The 21,386-nt window shown below is 46.9% G+C and overlaps 1 protein-coding gene across 2 annotated transcripts in view; it reads right to left on the bottom strand.

The window, feature by feature from the left end:
- CAMK1D (calcium/calmodulin dependent protein kinase ID) overlaps positions 1–21,386 on the bottom strand; it is a 433,233-nt gene that overhangs the window by 331,826 nt on the left and 80,021 nt on the right. The window lies entirely within an intron of this gene.

Genomic DNA, 21,386 nt, shown 5'->3' with positions numbered 1-21,386 from the left:
ACAAGCCGGTGCAGCCAATCTGGAAAACAGTCTAGAGGTTCCTCAAAAAGTCAGAAATAGAACTTCCCTATGACCCAGCAATTGCACTACTAGGTATTTATCCAAAGGATATAAGCATAGTGATCCAAATGGGCACCTGCACCCCAATGTTTACAGCAGCAGTGTCCACAATAGCCGAACTATGGAAAGAAACCAGATGTCCATCGACAGATGAATGGATAAAGAAGATGTGGTCTATGCACAATGGAATATTACTCAGCCATCAAAAAGAATGATATCTTGCTATGTGCAACAACGTGGATGGAACTAGAGGGTATTATGCTAAGTGAAGTCAGTCGGAAAAAGACAAATACTATACGATTTCACTCATGTGGAATTTAAGAAACAAAACAGATGAACATAGGGGGAAGGGAAGGAAACTAAAATAAGATAAAAACAGGGAAGGAGACAAACCATAAGAGACTCTTAACTATAGGAAACAAACTGAGGGTCGCTGGAGGGGAGATGGATGGGGGGGATGGGGTAACTGGGTGACGGGCATGAAGGAGGAGGGCACGTGACAGAATGAGCACTGGGTGTTGTATGCAACTGATGGATCACTAAATTCTACCCCTGAAACTAGTAATACGCTACATGTTAACTAAGCTGAATTTAAATTTTAAAATTACTTTAAAAAAGTAGGGTCCCTATGGCTCTAAGTCTTTGACCCACTGCCTGCTACACAAAGACTAAATGCTGAAAGAACTCAAGTTTGACTCTTCTGCTCACTCCCTGCCTTTTCATGAAATCCTGTCATTGAGAAGAGGGCGTTTTGGATGGGCCACAAAGCATGCTTTTATTTGGCAGATGGTTGTATTAGTTGGGGTTCTACAGAGAAACCAAAGCAACAGAACCAGAAACAGAACCAATAAAGAGGTTTATTATAGTTATAATTGCTGCACATGATTATGGAGGCAGACAAGTCCCAAGATCTACAGCGTGAGTCGGCAAGCTGAAGACCCGAGAACCGGTGGTGTAGTTCAGTCTGAAGGTTGGCAGGTTCAAGTCCCCAGAAGAGCCAATGTTTCAACTGGAATCCAAAAGCAGGAAAAGGCCAATGTCCCAGTTAAAAGGCCAAGAGGCAGGAGGACTTCCCTTTGAAAGCTGGGGGAGGGTCTGCCTTTTGATCTACTTGGGCTCCAACTGATTGGTACTCACATGAGGCAGGGCAATCTGCTTTACTCAGTCCGCTGATTTTTAAAGGTGAACCTGATCCAAAAAACACCCTCACAGAAACACCCAGAATAATGTTTGACCAAATGCCTGGGCACCCAACAGCCTAGTCAAGCCGACACATAAAATTAACCATGACAACGGTGATGGCCACCTTCTGAAGAGAAACACAGGAGTAGGTGAACCGAACCCCCATGAATCTGAGGATCCCAGTGAAGTCGGCCAACAGAGAGAGACCAGACTACAGAGATGGAGCCCAGCCATGGGAACCCTGGGTGGGCAACTGCGTTAGCACCAGGCGGTCGGGGCAATCCGGTACCCAGAACTTCAGATGGACTCCAGGAGGACTCGCCTGGGGTTTAACTTTGTTCTACCGTGATTAGTGCCCTTGTAAGACTCCTGTCGCTATCAGGTGTTACACCCTAGCTAATCTGCAGGGAAACAAGTTATGTCACATCTTGGCATTTCGAACAATTTTCTGCTCAAAGTTCTAACCTTCCCTTCTCTGTGACCTTGTTTGGACTCCTGACTCCCTGAGAATGTATTAACATCCTGTCCACTGAATTAGAGTCTGGGGAGGTGTGGCCCTCACAACCTGAGCCCCTAGGATTCCTGCGGCGCTCACAGCCCACCAACCAGAGACTTGGCGTCCTCCAGCTCTCTGGCCTTCCTCTCACAGGCCTTCACAGGCCTCCCCCAAGAGAGGCAGCTGGCGGCAGCCAAGTCTGGGTGGGCGAGCCTCCCCCCACCTGGTGGGCTTGCCAAGCTGGTCCCCCCGGGTCCCCTCCCCTGAGATCACCACGATCACACCGCCACCATGGGCAGAAGCAGGAGCATGAGGGGCTCCAGAACCAGCACAGTGCCCCCAAGAAGCCTCGCCCCCCCCAGGAGCCCCGACATCCTCAGGCTCCACTGGTCTTCCAGTGCAGGGGGCCACCCCCAGGCAGCCGAGCATAGGGCCCAGCTCCCACCCTTCCCTTGCACCCATCTCTCACCGCACCCCTCAGCTTCAGCCGTATTTGCTAAAAATACACTTTGTCTCCCTGTTACGCTTACTAATACGTTCTATTTCCGGCCTGTTTGCATTCTTACTTAGAAATACTCGCATGGGTGGCGGCGAAAACACGCAGGGCGCTGTAGGTTTTCCTTCGGGAAGGTTCCCGGCGCCTCTGCTCTGCTCCGCACGCAAATCCAAAGGGGAATTAGTGATTTCCTCACTGGGTGGGAATGAGTGATGCAAAAGAAAAAAGGCTGCATCGGAGGGGGAAGGAGGGAAGGAGCCACCAAGGGACTGGGCTGGGCACACACGGTGGAGCCGCCCGCGCCTTGGCACACCCGCCGGCCGTGGGCACACGCACGGGCCCAGAGCAGCTGCGGAGTGGCCTCTCACTGAAGCCGCACAGCCCAAGCCAGGCCCTGGAAGCGGTTTTGTGCGGTGGCGGCCTGGGGAGGTGACTGTTGGCACCGCACAGTGGTCCCTCGCAGGAGATCATCCTCCCCAAGCTCAGGTCCCCGCCGGCTTCCCTGGGCCGCCTTTGAAGAGCCCCCTGACTTCCCTGGCGTTTCCAAGAACTTGGGCTGGCCCCTGTAATTATGTGGAGGATAATGACAGCTCTCCGGCTCTGATCTTTGCCTTCCTGGAGGGAAGGAGGTGGAAGGACTGTGGGACCAATTTCAGAGGCCTTAATTCATGCATCCCTCTTCCTGTTTTGTCCTGGGATCCCCTTTATTGGCCTTCCTTTCTCCTAACCCACATTTTACACATGTTCTTCCACCTGGAGATGTATCACGAAGGGACACAGTGGGTACTGCGGGCTGCAAAGAAGGCAGGCAAGGAGGGGACAGGTGAAGGGATGGCTGGAATGGGGCCAAACCAGGGAGGAGGCCAGAGTCTTGGGGCGGGGCGGGGGGGGGGGTGTGTAAGCCAGAGCTCGGAACACAGCTGGTGCGACAGTTGTCTTTCCCATGGCCAAGCTCGTGGGTGACAGGCACATGGATGAGCACAGAAGGAAGCATTCAGGATGCTAACTCTGCCCTGCCTCCTTCTGGCTTCAGGTTGTTGGCTGGGTGCCAACACGTTCCCCAGGTATGAAACCACCTTGTTAAAAATACAAAAACAATTTTACAACAAAGCAGGAGCCTAGGGAGTCCCCTCAAATAAGATAGATGGGAGTCTCCCAAAGTGCAGGATCTGGGAGCTCCAGGCCGCGTGAAGTGGCAGGGCAGAGATGCTTAAGGGCACGTAGGAGAAGCTGATCCAGCCAGATGTGATCGTGAAGGATCACAAGGTAAAAGGAACAGAGAGCTAAGAGCACACATTTCTCTAACTACATTACCTCTTTTGCACACTTAGCTAGCCCCGTGATCTGGCCAGGGAAATGATTATTGACAACCCTGAAACAGGAGATCATACTGTCTGAAAATCTCCCAAATACCAAGCAAGAACAGATCTTATTCATCCACGCTTGATTCGACCCTTAGTAACAGAAAATATTGGTATAATGGGGGACCCCTCCACATCCATCACCATCAGGGCAGCTCATCAATGAGGTCAGGTGATCAAAATAAGCCTGATGGCCTCACAGTATATCCTCAGGTGCTGCCACTCAATTCGATTACATTCCCATAACAAAAGACAGTCACAACCTCGGGCTGTTTATCATGCACGCCCAGTAAGCTGCCGCTCCAAGCAGGCAAGGATGCAAATACTTGTGTGTAATATATATGCGCATATGGAAAAAACCCACTCACACTGAAAAGAAGTTTCCCAGAACCTCATCCCCTTTCATTTTCTCGGCTATTCCTCTGAATAGCTTGTCTTGAACACTGTAGCTGCCAAGACACAAGAATTCACTGCTTGAGAAGAAGAAAAAAAAAAAAATTCTATTATTCAAACTTTCTTTCCCTGAGCGGAAGGCGAATAGTGAAAGGGGCTGGTGAGCTTTCTTTAGCAGGAAGAAGGTTATTTCTCCATTTAGCTACCAGGCAGTACAAAGGAAGTGGGATGCAGGTGAGCTGCCCTGAGCCCTCCTCCAGGAGGCCCCCCGCTTTCCCCAGCTCGGCCCCGGGAACTCCAAGAAATGACTCCCTCCCTCCCAAGGCCCCTCCCCTTCCCACCTCGCTGCAGAGCTTTCTGGAGCCTGGGGCAGGCTGTGCCAGTTCACTTCCCTCCCTTCAGAGATGCTAAGAGGATTACAGAGGTAATTGTTGCTTCTGGAGCTCTTCAGCTATAAGACGCTCTATAAATACCCGTAACCACCCCCTCCAGGGAAAACACATTTCATTACAGTGGAGGTGAGCACTGCAGAGCCCGTGAGAACGACGTGATGCCCCGTGGAAGGATTTTCCACCAGCCTGAGTGGACCCAGAGGAATCAACCACCTTAGAGAGTGAGTGGTCCTCGCAGCACCCCACCCCAATGGGCATCTAACACACCTGCTCCCGTGCGGCCCTCCCTTGTGCACTTATGAAGCACAGACTGTCTGCCCAAGGAGCCCCAGGGCACAGTGGTGAAGCCCACGGGGCACTGGCGCAGGGCTGCCTGGCGGGAATCCTGGCTGTGCACGCTCACTAGTTGTCTGGCCTTGGCAAGTCCCTTTGCTAACCTCTGTGCACCTCCGTGTCCTCGCCCGTGACACAGGGACGAGGACAGAGCCCACCTCACAAGGTCATTGTGAGAATTCAAAGGGTTCACCTTTGTCTGGGGGTCAGGCCACTGTCTGATAGGGGGTGGCTGCTACAGAGGCGCTGCTGTGAAACATGCCTACCAAAGGCACGGCTCTGCCTGTCTTTTCTGTCTTCCTGGAGTATTTTCAAGTAGGTTATTGGCCTTAAAATCGAGGTGAAGGAAGAAGGATTGACCATGGCCTTAAAATCGAGGTGAAGGAAGGATTGACCAATCAGACGTGGCCTGAGGACTCAGTCCTGTGGAAGACAGGGATAGGAAGACAGGTCCCAGAGCCCCAACAATGAAGGGTGTTCGGGTGTTTTTACCTTTAGCTGCCAGGCAATGGATACAAGGCAGTGGGGAGAAGAGTATTTATCGCAGGCACTGCTTAGAATTGCCAGGACAGGGTGATACTAAAGCAGACCGACTTTTAGTTGATGTTTCTACTGTTCTAAGTCCTGGGGAGACAAGGCCTTCCCTTAGCTCCTGCCGCCAAATATTCCTTTGCCTCAGGACACCTGCCTACACGGGCCAGCAGCTCCACTGAAAGAGAAATAACTCCTCCCCTTGAATCTTCTAGGATGCCCTTAGTCCATCCCGGGCAGTGAGAGGGCTTCCCTCCTTGCAGGTTCCCAGAGTGCACTTCCCATAAAGTGGAGAGCACACCTGCAGTCAGCCCGGCCCTGGTGTGAATCCCCGTCCTATATCCAGTCCTGCATCCAGCAAAGTGTGGTCCTTAACGCCCATAGCCGCAGCACCTGGGAACTCGTGAGAAAAGCAACTTCTCTGGCTCCATCACGTACGGAGCTCCTGAATCCAAAGCGCTGGGGATGGGGCCCAGCAGCCAGTGTTTTAACAAACCTTCCAGGAGATTCTAACGGCCACTCAAATTTGAGGACCACCGGCTTCAAGAAACTTACTTCTATTTTCCAGAGTCATAGTTTTCTCATTCAGTAAAAGGGGTTAACAACACTATAGTCCATCAGGCTGTAGTGCAAGAATTAAATGAGATGATATACATCAAGCACTTGGAACAGTGCCCCAAATATAGTCGGCACTCCGTACACTGCACCTGTTATTACCAACAGTCAGTGGAACAGATTCAGAAACAGCTAGAGTGAGCGTGAATCCATGACAGATCTGATGCCCAGGGATGTGGTTTAAAGGACAGTGGGATAAGAGAAGTGGGAGAAAACCAGCAGATAATACTGCGCATTATCTCAGGTTCCCAGGGGCCTTGGGGTCACCATCTCATGCCACCTGTGACCCTACAAACTCCGGCTCCTCGAGCATCTTGCAGGTTGGGAGTCTCAGAGAATAAAAGTGTACCCCACTATATTGTTAAAATAAGGATAGTATGAGTTTTGAGGAATTGCCTCCAGAGAGGACTAGATGTGTCTGAGTTCAAATGGTGGTATTTAAAACATGTAACGGAAGTGTTTAGAACATGTTCTAAATTGCTGAAGGGTAGGGTATTTTTTGGTAAGGAACGGTGATAAGAAACATCATGTGCTGACAGAGCTTCTGGACTTCAAGACCTAAGGGGAGAGCACATTGGAAGGATCCCATCTTGGATTGTAAACCACCATGACCTGAAACAATTCTAGAAGAGATGACAAGGGCCTCCTAACAGCCAAGTGGACACTTGTCAAGCATGTGGTCCCTCCCACCTCCCTCAACCTCCTCCCTCTGGCTTCCAGCGCACCACGTGCCTAGGATCACCAGTCCGACCCCAGGCCCACCCCACCCCAGCCTCTTCTGTAGGCTCCTCTCCTGCCACCCGTGTGGCTGCCACACCTCAGCCAGTCTCTCCAGCGTTTCTCCTGAAACCCTACTCTTCCCCTCTGGAGTCTGTGCCCATGAAGACAGAGGAATGGGACATGGCTCCAGGCTGGAGGCCACCTCTGAAACTTGGCCTATTGTTCACTCTGTCCCTCAAAATGGAACAGGAGTAGACAAAGAAGAGGATGGTCTTCCCCTCTCTGCCTTCTTTCTGAACTCGGGCAATCTCATCCCCCTGGGCTCTAGGATGGTGTCCATAGCTATGTCAGCTTCTGGTCAATCCTGAGCACCAGATCTTCAACACCACCCACCTACATACTTCTGCCAAATGGTCCACCAGCATCTCAAGATCAAGACACCTGAAAGTGAACCCATTAGCCTTCCCCTAAGTCCATTCCTCCTCCTGCATGGTCCCTTCCGATTCTAAAGTAACAGGTTGTGGAGCAAAGGAAATGAAGAGCCAGGTCTGTTAGGAATGAGGACTTTATTAAGAAAATACTAACCTTCATGACAGACACCCAAAATAAAAAGTCCTGACCTGACAAGAGAATTTCTGTAAAGAAATGTAACCATCTTTGAATAAGAAGTTGTGGTGTATATGTACACAATGAAATATTCAGCCCTAAAAAACAGGAAGTCCTATCATTTGCTATAACATGGATAGAACCTGAAGGCATTACACAAATTGAAATAAGTGAGACATTAATAAGGTACTGTATGTTCTCACTTCTATGTGGAATCTTAAAAAAAAAAAAAAAAAAGATTAGACCTGTGACTATCAGAAGCAGAGGGTGGGGAGGGGGAACAGGAGGAAAGTGGTCAAAAGATACAAACTTCCAGTTACAAAATACCTAAGTCCTAGGGATGGATGTACAGCCTGGAGACCATAGTGAACACAGATAACGGCATATGGAGAAATTGTTCAGAGAGCAAATCCTAAGAGTTCTCATCACAAGGAAAACATTTTTTTCCTTTTTTTTTTCTTTAATTCTTATCATGTCTATATGAGAAGACGGATGTTAACTGAACCTACTGTGGTCATCACTTCACAATATATGTAAATCAAACCTTATGCCCTAAACTTACACAGTTGGTTATAACAATTATCTTCAATGTAACTGGAAAAAAATAAGTTCACACTAATTTACTATAATTTAATAATAATTTCACAATAATTTACTATATAGTAACTTCACTATATTTTTCCAGTTTCACTATATAGTCCCATTGTAATGATCCTTACCCTGCACATCATCTGCAGGCCCATGAAGCTTCTTCCCCTATTTTGTAGCAGTCCAAAATAGATGTATGCTCTATGATCTCCCAGGACTCCCCTGCCTTTGCCAGTCATCCTAGTTCTGGGGACCATTTAGCCACCCAAACTAGAAATATGGGGTTCACCCCAGACTCTTCTCTCTTCCTCATGCCCTACAATGAAATGCAAACTCATGAATGCCCTAAATTCTACTTCCTAGACTGGGCCCCCAATCAGCACTGCCCCTCAGCCCTGTCCCTCCCTCACTCCACACCTTCCCTTGATCTTCTACAGCTCAGAGAGCAGTCACCTCCTACTTGAGGTTTGTCAGGGAATGCTTCCTGTTTAATGCCTACTAGGCTTCCTGTTCCATAAAAGTGGGAAAGAGGACCCACTCTAAAACATACTATTCCTGGACTCTACCTCTACTACTATATTAAGTATGATTCATTTGACATGGTAGCAAAAGTAGAGAGAAGAAGGCAATGTCTATCCCCATTAGCACAGCTATGTTACAGTTCCCAAGGTGAGGCCTAGGAGGGAACAAAACCTCATGAAATACCCAAAAGAACTAAAAGCAGGGACCTAAACAGAAGATACTGACCTATGTTCACAGCAGTATTGAGCACAACAGCCAAAACATGGAGGCAGTCCAAGCACCCATTGATGGTTAAATGGATAAACAAAATGTGGCCTATCCATACAGTGGAGTATTATTCAGCCTTAGAAAGGAAGGAAACTCTGACACCTGCTACAACATGGATGAACCTCAAGGATATTATTATAAGTGAAACAAGCCAGACACAAATGGTCAATTACCTGAGGTACCTATGGGAGTCAAATCCATTGAGACAGAATGTAGAATGTGGGTTCCAAGGGCTGGAGGGTGAGGTTGTATGGGAGTTGTTGCTTCATTGGTCAGTTCTGGATGACAAAAGGAATAGGGATGGATGGTGGTGATATTTGCACAACATGGTACATGTATTTAATCCCACTGAACTGTACATTTAAAAATGGTTAAAATGGTAAAGTGTGTGGTATGTATATTTTACTACAATTTCCTTTAAGATTTTATTTATTTATGTATTTATTTGAGAGAGAGAGAGAGAGAGAGCGCACAATCAGAGGGAGGGGTAGAAGAAAAGGGAGAGGGAGAGAAAATGTCAAGCAGATTCCCTGCTAAGCGTGGAGCCCGATGCGGGGCTTGATCTCATGACCTCCAGAACATAACCTGAGCCGAGACCAAGAGTCGGATGCTTAACCAACTGAGCCAACCAGGCACCCCATACTACAATATAAATAACTGTTTAAAAAAAAAAAAAAAACCTCCTGGAAGAGGTACCAGTTAGGGACACCGTCACAGAGGAGCCAGCTGCTTCCCCAGGGGTACTGTTAATGAAACTGCCAGCCTCCCATCAGACCGAGAAGTGGAAGGAAGATCCAAAGGGTCTTTAAGAAAAGTGCCTAATAAAAAAAATTGTTCCTTTTATTGTACAGCAAAATATTTAAAATCACATAAACATATTGATTATCAAATTCACACATTAAATTCTATCAGCATATAGGGCATGTTTCGTTATAAACTAGCACTGGTTTAAAAATAGGCTGCAGAGCTGCCTTTTCAGGATATAGAATTCTGAGAAAGCCATTCTAAAAGACGTTCCACCAGATTCCCACACAACAACGGCAGGGACTTCTAAGCAGCCTTCCTGGATCAAATCTCCATCTGTCTCTAAAGAACTATCTGAACAAATTTCAGATCTGTTTCCCCACGAGTTAACCCCTTCCCGTTGCTCCCCGAGGCCCATGTGATGAAGTCCAGCTCTGGAGTGTGAGATGTGGCCACTGGGCCACGAGGACAGCCAGCTCTGGGCCATGCAGTCCCACAGCAGACTCCCTGGCCCAAAGCCCAGATCCACCCCTGCTGTCCGGAGAACCTTCTGTCCATCCCAGTCTCTCTGGTCTTATTAGTTTTTTCATCTGTAAAATGGAGACAGTAACAGTTGCTACCTCTTAGAGTTGGTACGAGGAATACATGAACCCATGTCTATAAAATGCTCAGTGTCTTGTCCATAATAAGGACCATGGAAGCGTTAACTGGGTTGCTACCATTCCGATATACAAGGGCCTTTGTGATGTGGCCACAACCTTTCTCCCAGTGTCACTTCTAATCTGGCTTTCCGCATGGCTCATTTTCATGAACGTGCCACACTGTCGATGCCTCCAACCTCCACATGTGTTATTCCTTCTGCCGGCCTGTCCTCTTCCTTTTGCCCCACATTGGCCTCACAAACCCTTTGAGGAGTGTCACTTCACCACTGATGGCTTTCCTGACTCCAGCACAGACTTAGGCCCACTTTCTTGTTTTTCTGCTGGACCCTGTGACCCCTACCTTGCACAGTCATCAGCTTACCTGACTCCCCAGGTAATGAGCAGCAGGCTCCGGTGGAGGCAGGAACTGTGTTGCGTATCATTACGCACTAAGACTCAAGCTACAGGCTGGCACAATCACAGATGAATGAGTGAATGAATGAATGAATGAATGCCGTGCAACAGAAGTGTGAGACTAAGCCCAGGAATGAAGGGAGGAAGGAAGGAGACAGGTGGGGCAGCCGGAATAGAGTTGCATGAGGCCTCCATGGAGGAAGAGGGGTGCACTTAGGAAAGAGGAGCAGGAGAAGCAAGGTTTTTAATCACAGGAAAGAGAGGAGACCAAGCAACCAGGGATGCTGTGTACAGGCTCCCAAGGTTCCCAGCTCCTGCCAGGGCCTGCACCATCAATGCACATGACAGACTTAGACCCAAAGAGAGCAATGGTGGGGAACCCCACGGACAGCATGTTGTCTGTATCTCAACACGCCTTCGCGCCTCAGTAAAGGGCGTGACACGTCCAGAGTGGCTGCATCCTGACAAAGGGGAGACTAAGAAAGGCAGAGACCTCTCATGTTAAATGGGGAATTGCAGTCAAGCTCCAAACCATGCCTTTCCAACGTATCTGTCCTCGTTCTACACTAGCAATAAAGGAAAAAATCAGACACCCATCCGGCAGGTGGAGAGAGGAGTGGAGAGCCTGTGGGGAGGAGTGCTCCAGCCCTGCCTTTCCTGATTCTCAGGAACTTACAGGTTAAGGGGCCCTTGGTCTGTACCCTGGCAATCAGGTTGGCTCCTGACCTGTGCATCCTCAGGCTTTGGGTTGCTAAGCTCTAGTCAAAGAGCCAGGCCACGTATCACAGGGTCACCTGATACGCAAAGCCAGCCCCGCACCAGCCACTAAAATACGGGTTCACCATGTTTAGTGAGGGCCTGTCTCCAGTTAGAAGTCAACAAGGAGAATGAATGATCATGGGTTCAGAAGGAAAACGTGACCAAATATCATAAAGGCAGCCACCCCCGTGTGTAGTGAACAATTCGGATGCAGGCCGGGGCTAACTCCCACTTCCCAGGAGGAGCAAGCCTGCAGCGGGCACGCCCGTGGGCAGAGAAGCCGTGGCCAGGGGACCGCCACTCGGCCCCCAGCTTCTGATTGATACTGGCGAGTGAGAAGGAACTAAAAATACGCATAGGAAAATGCACATGGGGACAAAGAGGAGAAGGAATGGAGAGAAATGAGAGGATGCTTATGGCACTCTGACTTCGGGAAGGCAAGAGGACCCCCTCCTCCCTTACACACACCCTGGGGCCCTGGTCAATACAGAAGTGGGGGTGCAGCGGGCCATGGTGCACACTTCAAGCTAGGCCTGGGTTTCCTGGGATTCAAACGGCATATACAGTATTTGGGGAAAAGATTTACAATGTGAGAAAATGCCCAGGATATGTCATTTAATGATAAATGGAAGAAACAATACACAACAAGGAAAGTAATCGTTAACTATGCATAGAAAAAGCCTGGAAAAATACATTTTTGTAATTTAACAGTGGTTATGGCTGAGGATGAGAGCCAATTTTCATATTTTTCTCCAAGTCGTTATCATATAAGGGATGGGGGTGCAGATGCACTCTTTCTTTAATTTACAAAGCGAGCCTATGTGTACTATATAGTTAAAGTTTTCAAAAGCATTCCAGAAAGTTGTCATAAAATCCGGGAGGCAAATGTAGCCCTCAAGGCTAGCTGCATCTATATAATAATGGACATTCTGCAATAATTCGAAGAAACTCATTATCTGGTTGCTTACTGAGATGTGAACATTTGGAATCATTGAGACATATCTTTGGATCCAAAGAAACATCCAAAGCAATGAAGCAGAAATTCACCATCCTTTCTTTCTGGTATTCATCCATTTACTGAAATATCAGAATATGCTCCGAAGAAAATGTTCAATACTTAAAAAGAAGAATAACCTGGTAAACCAAAAAAGTGGGAACAGAGGGGGGGAAAAATCTGCCAGGAATAACAAGGTTCTGTGAGAACAGGTTATATAAAAAGGCTTAGAAGAATAACTGAACACATGCATTTTCCAAATCCCTTGCAAGGGTCATTTCAACTAAATTGTTCTCCAAGTAAAATAAAACGTGATTTCCTCCAGAAGCTGCAAATTTAAAAACCGGATTCTTAAAACCTTATTAAATAATATTATACTATAAGCACATTTGCCAAAGTATTTTATTATATTAGCTTTTCCTGGAAAAAGTTTTCAGGGTTCCCACATAGTAAGCAGTTGTTATGTAGTTATTTGTTGGACAACTAGTAATTCCTGGGAAAGGTGTGTCTTTTATTTTCCAAATCTATGGCAGAAGGTGGCCAGCCAAATAAGGGAATATTATGCAAATGTTGCCTTCCTTGGCTCTGCCCCAGGAAAAGCAGTGGTGGTAAAGCCAGCAAGCAGCCTGCCCACCCCTAAGGGAAGGCCTGGCTCAGACGCAAGAGTTAACTGTGAGTTAGTTACTCACACAGGCTGAAACCCAGACACTTTTAAGTCAGAAAAGGGGATGGTAGGGGGGACCTCTATCTTCTAACCTAGAAGGCTGGATTCAATTCGGGAGCATAAAAAAATACTGGGTGGTTTTTCTCTCCCTAAATAGAAACAAGGCCACGTTCCCACTTCAGAGAAGCTCCTTCAGCTCTGTGGGACCCTGGGCTTCAAGGGTCCCAGAAACATAATGGGCTCCTGCCCTCTGCACCACTACCCTCTGCTCACCCCACCTCCTCCACATCAGGGGAGTTGCAGGTCCTCGTTCCCTGGAAATGTCTCCCTAGGGAGAAGCTGACTTCATTTCCATCAGCATTAATGACCCACCTTTCCAGCACAATGCTGTGCGGGCTGCACAGGGCAGATGAGATTTGGTTAAGAGACTGCTAAATAATGAATAAAAAGAGGCACCACCAGCCCTCCAATACCTCATTATTTGCTCGCCTGAATCCAATGAGAAAAACAACCACAGGAAAGGAAAGAATGACAGAGACTGGGGCTAATTCTCAAGGCTTCTGGAAATTCTGGTTCAGAAGGGGCGGGTGTGGTCTGGGATTTGGGTGTAGACCAGACTTCGGGCCCCTGTAAGCCCAAACCATGGCACGTGTTCCCGCCGCGTGGCTGGAGCAAGGAGGTCACTGGTGGGAAGGGCACCCACTGGCGGCAGCCTCAGCCCTGGAAAATGCAGGACAAGGATCCCTCCTTTCCTCTGGGCTGCCAAACAGACGCCTACTGCTCTCAGCCCCAAGGCTCACTGCCCTGAGAAGCCTCTGCTCCCCCACAGGGGACCCCCTGAGTCATCCCACACTCAGCTCTCCTCTGGACTGGAAACCAGCCTCGCCCCAACATACGTTCACAAAGTTCTAGTTCCAGCTTTGCCACAGGAGCCTACAGTCTGGCTTTTTTCCCTCCCCAAGCATACTTCACCATTTTTTTTTTAAATTTTTATTTATTTATGATAGTCACAGAGAGAGAGAGAGGCAGAGACACAGGCAGAGGGAGAAGCAGGCTCCATGCACCGGGAGCCCGACGTGGGACTCGATCCCGGGTCTCCAGGATTGCGCCCTGGGCCAAAGGCAGGCGCCAAACCGCTGCGCCACCCAGGGATCCCATACTTCACCATTTTAAAAGCACACTAAAAAAATATTTGAACAGGGGAGTCTGGGTGGCTCAGTTGGTTGAGCTTCCGACTCTTGGTTTTGTCTCAGGTTGTGATCTCAGGATCGTGGGATCGAGCCCTGTGACAGGCTCCACACTCAGCATGGAGTCTGCTTAAGATTCTCTCTCTCCTGGGGATCCCTGAGTGGCTCCGCAGTTTAGCGCCTGCCTTTCACCCAGGGCGTGATCCTGGAGTCCCAAGGATCGAGTCCCACGTTGGGCTCCCTGCATTGAGTCTGCTTTCCCTCTGCCTGTGTCTCTTCTTCTCATGAATAAATAAAATCTCTAAAAAAAAAAAAAAAAAAGATTCTCTCTCTCCCTCTCCCCGTGCCCCTCCCTCTGTTCTCTCTCTCTCTCTCTAAAAATAAATAAATCTTTAAAAAAAATACATTTGAACAAAATCAGATCATATGAGCGACATGGGTGGACTGTCTCAATGCCAACATCCTGATTTTGATATTGTGTTGTGTTTTTGTCAGAAAAATTTCCCCCATTGGGGAAAACTATATAAAAGGTACACAGGATCTCTCTATATTATTCCTTACAGCTTCATGTAAATCTACAATCAAATTTGACCTCAATCAAATTTCAATTAAAGAAACCTAAAGAATGTATTTTATAAGCTTCATGTGAATAAAGACCAATCAAGAGGTCACCCTACTCACGGATGCTCAAACTGAGCCTGACTTCCAGGAGATGCTTCTGCAGTACACGTATTCAAGAAGTATGTATGTCATCCCTCAACGTGCCAGTTACTGTACCAGGCACTACAACGTCTGTCTCAACTGATGTTCTTAGAAGATGAACAGGGATGAGAGAAAAGTCATTGAGGAAGCCCTTGTGTAACTGGCCATTTCATTATTCTCAACAGAGGTGAGAGGTTTAGGTACACAGTAGGCAACTGCACTGTCTGGGTGAAGACTATTGCTCAAGCAACAATTCATCTGTGACAAGAGTTTCACCCGTCAAGGCACCATGACGGTGGGTTCCCAACCACCGACTCACTGCTTGCTACACGCTTAAACATGGCAGCGTCTTTCCATTCCTTCTGCTCCGCATATATTTTTGAGCAAGTTTCTCAAGTGGCTGAGGGAGAACATAGTACTTGGTTTGCTTTCAAATGAGTTATCCAAACCTTGTCTGCCTTTTAGCAGGAAAGTTCCAGAGATCTTAAACAAGAAAATGGGCTCCTGGCCATGACAATCCTCGTTCAACGCGTTGCTTTGTTTGGCAGCTCTCATTTGTCTAGACCAGATGTAGGTCTCAACTAGTGTAAATAGCCGTGCCGAGCTATCACAGTGACCAACCTGTAACTCAGAGGGGCCGAAGGCACCGTCCCAGGCACCAATTCTTCTCAAAGGGCAGAGGTTTAAGGGACTGACAATCCTCCTTAGTATGCATAGGGCTGGTTGTACTGACCAGTGCATTTCTAATCCATTATCTCATTTGCTCCTTATAATGCTTGTCAATACTTTGGTATGAAGAAACCCAAGCTAACTCTCCCAAATATTCGTCAATTCTTGGTTACGCAGGAATTGATGAATCATGATTATGTTAGCCTTTTTTGGGCCTCCTCCAATCTTACAGGACATTTTACCATATTTCTACCAGTGGAGAGGCAGTAGTTTGAGAGAGAGATAATGAGTCTTGAGTCAGAGAGGTGAGGTTAGGGCCCAGCTCCATGACTCAGTGGGTGGTCCTGCATTAGCTTCCCTGAACCTCTGTCTCTTCATCCATCACTGGGGGGAGTAACACCCACATTGCAGGATTAAAGCAATGAATAAATGAGACACCTAGATAGAACAAGTGGTGATTGCTCACAATGTTACGTCTTCTGTCAAAAGTTGGTTTCAAAATAAGACTGGTTCCATAGAAACAAGAACTAGGAACACCTGGGTGGCTCAGTGGTTGAGCGCCTGCCTTCGGCCCAGGGTGTGATCCTGGAGATCTGGGATCGAGCCCCACATCGGGCTCCCTCCATGGAGCCTGCTTCTCCCTCTGCCTGTGTCTCTGCCTTCTCTCTCCGTGTCTCTCATGGATAAATAAATAAAATCTTAAAAAAAAAAAAAAAGAAAAGAAAAGAAAAAAAACAAGAAACAAGAACTAACAGGGGCGCCTGGGTCGCTCAGTTGGTTAAGCATCTGCCTTTGGCTCAGGTCATGGTCCTGGGACTGAAGCCCCACATCTCCCTCTGCCCTTCCCCCTGCTCATGCTTTCTCACTCACTTTCTCTCTCTCAAATAAATAATAACTTTTAAAAAAGATGGAAATAAGAACTAACAACCAAAGTGAAATTTTTTTTTGACTATCAAAGAATGCATATTATCTATAAGAATCCCTGAATTCATGGGCAATTGAGGATCATCTGTAATTAGCAGCTGCTACAGAAATGCCCAAATGATCAGAAGGATTTCTTTCTTATTTTCATGTATCTGAGTTAGTAAAAAAATATTGTCCTATTATCTTACCCTCCAATAAGAAACCCACCATTAAAACTCTGCATGTAACTAAAATCCACAGGACACTAAGTGCAAGTGTATTCTCAGCAGATTTCCACATTTTAGCCGTACAAGCAAATGGAAATTTGAGGAAAAATGATTCCCTGCCCAATGTCCAGAATGACTGGGGAACAGGTGGGCTGTTCTAATATAAGAGAATGGCCTTTTTTTTTCTAAAGATTTTATTTATTCATGAGAAACAGAGAGAGAGAGAGAGAGAGAGGCAGAGACACAGGCAGAAGGAGAAGCAGGCTCCATGCAGGGAGCCCGATGTAGGACTCAATCCCAGGATCCTAGGATCATGCCCTGAGCTGAAGGCAGTTGCTCAACCACTGAGCCACCCAGCGTGTCCCAAGAGAATGGCCTTATAAACCACACAAATGTGACCAAATTTCAAAGGATATCAAACGTGACAAAACATTTGTGGTGAATACACTGACCACTCCCTTCTGTCTTTCCAACATTAGCTGCTAACACCAAACTTCTCAAATTATAGTATGTGTGCCAAGGGGTAGGGAGAGCCACGAGGTTACAAGGGCCCATCTTCCAAGAACATCAGTGTTCCTCAATGGGAGTCCGTGAGACACCCAGAGATACCTAAGCTCATGCGTCTACCACTCTCTGCACTTGAGAGTACTCAGAAGAAGGATGAAAAGCACTATTGAGGGGCGCCTGGCTGGCTCAGGTTGTAAAGCATGCAACTCTTGATCTCAGGGTTGTGAGTTCAAGCCCCACATTGGGTGTGGAGATGGATGGATGGATGGATGGATGGAAGGAAGGAAGGAAGGAAGGAAGGAAGGAAGGAAGGAAGGAAGGAAGGAAGGGAGGAGGGGGGAAGGAGAAAAAAAGAAAGAAAAGCACTATTGAGGGTGAGGCAAAATACTAATTTACTGAACACTCATCTGCCAAGGCCAGTGCTCGGTGTTTGCACATTAATCATCTAAATTCCTCACTTACTCATTCAATAATCATGGGAAGAAGAAAGGGAACAGCCAGTGACTTTTATTATTGTTTTGAGATACATTTTAACTAGGCTTTCAGAGTCCAGCTCAACATTAATATCAAATCCTTCAAGTCACTGGCTCTAAGTGAAAAGAAAAAAAAGGGGGCACAAGGAACTTGGTAGTGAAAACATTGGCAACAAAATCAGACATGAGAAAACTGGTTGATAGAAACACAAATACACTAGCAGGGGACACCTGGGTGGCTCAGCGGTTAAGCGCCTGCCTTTGGCCCAGGGCGTGATCCTGGGGTCCCGGGATCAAGTCCCACGTCAGGCTCCCTGCATGGAGCCTGCTTGTCCCTCTGCCTCTCTCTCTCTCTCTCTCTCTCTCTCTCTCTCATGAATAAATAAATAAAATCTTTTTAAAAAAAACACACATACGCTAGCGGGTTAAGGATTTTGTTTACTTAAAAAGGGCAACTTCTGAATATAAACATATGAGTGAATCGACTAATAAATACTAATAAGCACCAACATGTGACACGTGTATATACATGTAATACTTTGCTAAAAACCTCTTAGAGGGGCTTCTGGGTGGCTTAGTCGTTAAGTATTTGACTTTGGCTCAGCTTGTGATCTTGGGGTCCTGAGATGGAGCCCTGTGCTAGATGCCAGGCTCTGCGCTCAGGGGGGATGTCTGCTTCTCCCTCTCCCTCTTCCTCCGCCTCTCCCTCTCCCTCCACTTGCGCTCACTCACTCTCATCTCTCTCAAAGAAAATAAAGAAAATCTTAAAAAAAAAAAAAAAAAACTCTTAGAGTTTATTTTCTTTTCCTAACCCAATCAGGCAGGAAATAGGTTGTTACTGACACCAATTTCAGCCATTGTTTGCTCAACAGAACCTTGCCAAGAGATGCACCTTCTCTGGCGTAATGTGCACCCCTTCCCTCCAGCCCACTCAGAATGTTCCCTTGTCCCTGCTGCTGTTAAGTGCTGCCCTCTGAGTTCTCACCAACATGAAAGGACCCCATTACCACCACTGGTTAGAAATAAAAGCTCCTTGACTCAAATTGGCCTGTTGAGCCTGTTGGCTCTGTCCTCTGATCCATCTCCTGTTGAGTAACACACACGACACAGAAATTGCATGTCATGAACTCCAATGCACTGTACAAATGCCAGTTATTTTTTTTTTGTCCTTATGACTATATTTTACACCTGCTGGACTGCTTTGAGGCTCCCACAGATATGGTCAAATGCCTAGCAGCAGTTAAAAAAAACTCTTAACAGGCCAGATACACAAATTGTTAATTCGGTAAAATATGAAAAACTTTTAATGAAATTAACAGAATTTGGGCTTTGGAGGAACATTACAACTACTGCAAACATACATTCATCTTCTTTCCCTGACTCACCAAGGAGCCAAGGATCATGCTGTGTGCAGAAGATAGAAGAAGCGTTGGCTGAGAATATTCGGCCAAAGTGGACACCGGAGAACAGTTTACTGTGTGGTTTAGAAACCAGGGAGTTGCTTCCAAGAAAAGCAATCCTTTGGTTTCTGTAACAAGCAATAAACTTCTTCCTCCAAAGTTGCTGTGGCGAAGCAACGCAGTCTCCACTCAGTGTGACTGGTCCACTACTAGAAGCATGAAGGGACCACAGAGAAGTAGAACACCCCCAAATGATGAGAGATTTCACAGGCCAAGGCACCCCTTTTGGATATGCTAACTCTACAAACGTCCCCCCAAACAGCAAAAGGCATCAGGGAACTCGCTCCATTGCCCTTTCTCACCTTTGCATCCCTGTTGTTCTACTGTCCTCTCTGGAAATGACATTCGGAAAGAAAACACAACCTAGTGTGAGCACCGGACATACACCCTCACTGTGCCCAAATGCCTGGCACCACGCATGTGTGGAACTGCTTAATGCACCTCACTCTCTGCAAGGCTGCCTTGCTGTGCTAGTGATGGACATTGTGAACAGTCACCCCATCAGGGGGCAGCTCCGGTGACTCCCACCGCCAGGCCCAGGGATGTCACACCTTCCTGTGAGGCCCAAGTCTCTCAAGAAGTAAGCAACAGGTAAGCACGCTGGCCAGCTTCCACGGCCATCACCTTTCTGAGCATCCCCTAGGATGACAGAGGATCCCTGGGACCCTGAGCGGTTCTTACTATTCCATAGAAAGCACTTTGTTGTGATTATAAAATAAGGATCTGCATTACTCTGCTTTTTTTCTTTTTTAACTTAAATCTGACTTCTGGTGCTTTCTTAACTAAGTCACAAACCTCCGATCGTTTATGAATATGCTGGCTCCAGAGAGATCTGTATTTTGGGCTTTGGTTGCCAGGAAGATTCCAGACTCCCAACTCTGGCTGCCAGTCTGTGTTTTTTATTCCGTCAAATCTGAGCAAGACTTAAGTGGCTGGAGAAGTGGAGATGCGAAAAAGCATGCTGACCGTCACAATCTCCTATGGCCTTTGATCTGTTTCTCAAGTTTCACCGAAGCTTAATGGAATCGAAAGAAACAGAGGAAAAAAAAATATCTCTCCTTTTTAAAAAATCATGTCATCGTAGAAACTTTTAAAAATAACCATATTAATATTTCATCTGATTCAGAAACGGTGAAGGAGAAATCTGCCAGTAAAAGATCAGAATGAGAAAAAAATAAACAGAGGAGAAATGTTGCAAATGTCTACACCATCTACCGTGAGAACATCTCCATAGTATTTTCAGAAAATAATTGTCTTGATGATACGAGGAATGTGAGCCCTGGGTTGGGGGAGTGGGAGGGAGAAGAGCGCGTGTTTGAATTTTCTATAGCTAATATGTCACAGTAAAGGGACAATTTACATTTAACCGCTTCCAGAGTGGAGTAACAGATTGTCAGACTAATATCTTGTCTGTTTAATAACCTATGGTTATAGTCACACAAATCATAGAGATAATATAATCCCCAATACAGCCCCACTGTTGTGAAAAAAACTGTAATGGTCAACTCAACTTTGACTTATTCACCTAAATTATGGTCTTCTGGGCAACACAGTAGTAGACTGGAGTACAGTGACCTCTATTCTGTGTTTATTTCTTTATTTGAAACTTAACTGAAGGGATAATGAGATTATGGTTTAAAAAAATGACATTCTGAGCGCAGTGGTGAAAAGAATAAAAGTGAGAATTTACCCCCAATTTATTGCTCACAAACTCGGCTCGACATGCAGAATATAGTTCAGCAGTTAACCTCCCTTTGGACCTCAGCAAGGACTGCTCTCACCTCCTTCCCTGGGGCCTGGCAGAATAAGCCTCCTGCTTGCTCATCATTTCCTCGTGGTCCGTCCCTTCAAGCAGCTCCATGAAAGCCTGGACCTAAGGCCCCCAATGACAGCACCTAAGCCAGTGCCTGGCACATCAGATTGGCAGACCGGTTGAGTAAGCACCTGCTACTGAATGTCTGAATTTGAGAGCTTCTGAGAATGGATATGGAGTGGATGACCTCACCCTTTCATGATGCATTCAACCGGCTTCGCTCTCTGCCACCTGCTCTTGGTCTAGTTCAATGTCAAGGGGCACAGAATCACTTTTGTTGGTTGGTTGTCTACTGTGTGATTCCAAAAGTCAACACAATATAAACAGGTGGACGGAGCCATTCCCACCCTACTGCCAGTCCCTATGCTCACCGCTGCCTGCTACCTATCCACATCTACCTTCGTTTCTTGTTATCTTTCCAGGGCTTCTCTATGCAAATATAAACAAACTTCCCTACATATTTCCAGATCCTCACCTTCCTTGCATAAAGGTAATATAGTCTATACACTCGTCCCCAGCTTGTTTCCTTCACTTGGCCGTGTATCTGGACACCATTCCATGTCACGACACACATCATCACTCTCATCAACAACTACACAGCATCCACTGCCCACAGACGCCATCCTTCAACCACTCCCTCATAGACCACCGTGCATCTGGTGGCTTC

Source organism: Nyctereutes procyonoides, unplaced genomic scaffold (genome assembly GCF_905146905.1).
Source record: "Nyctereutes procyonoides isolate TBG_1078 unplaced genomic scaffold, NYPRO_anot_genome, whole genome shotgun sequence".
In the NCBI taxonomy this organism is placed as follows: Eukaryota; Metazoa; Chordata; class Mammalia; order Carnivora; family Canidae; genus Nyctereutes; species Nyctereutes procyonoides.
This window is presented reverse-complemented; position numbering and strand designations above follow the sequence as displayed.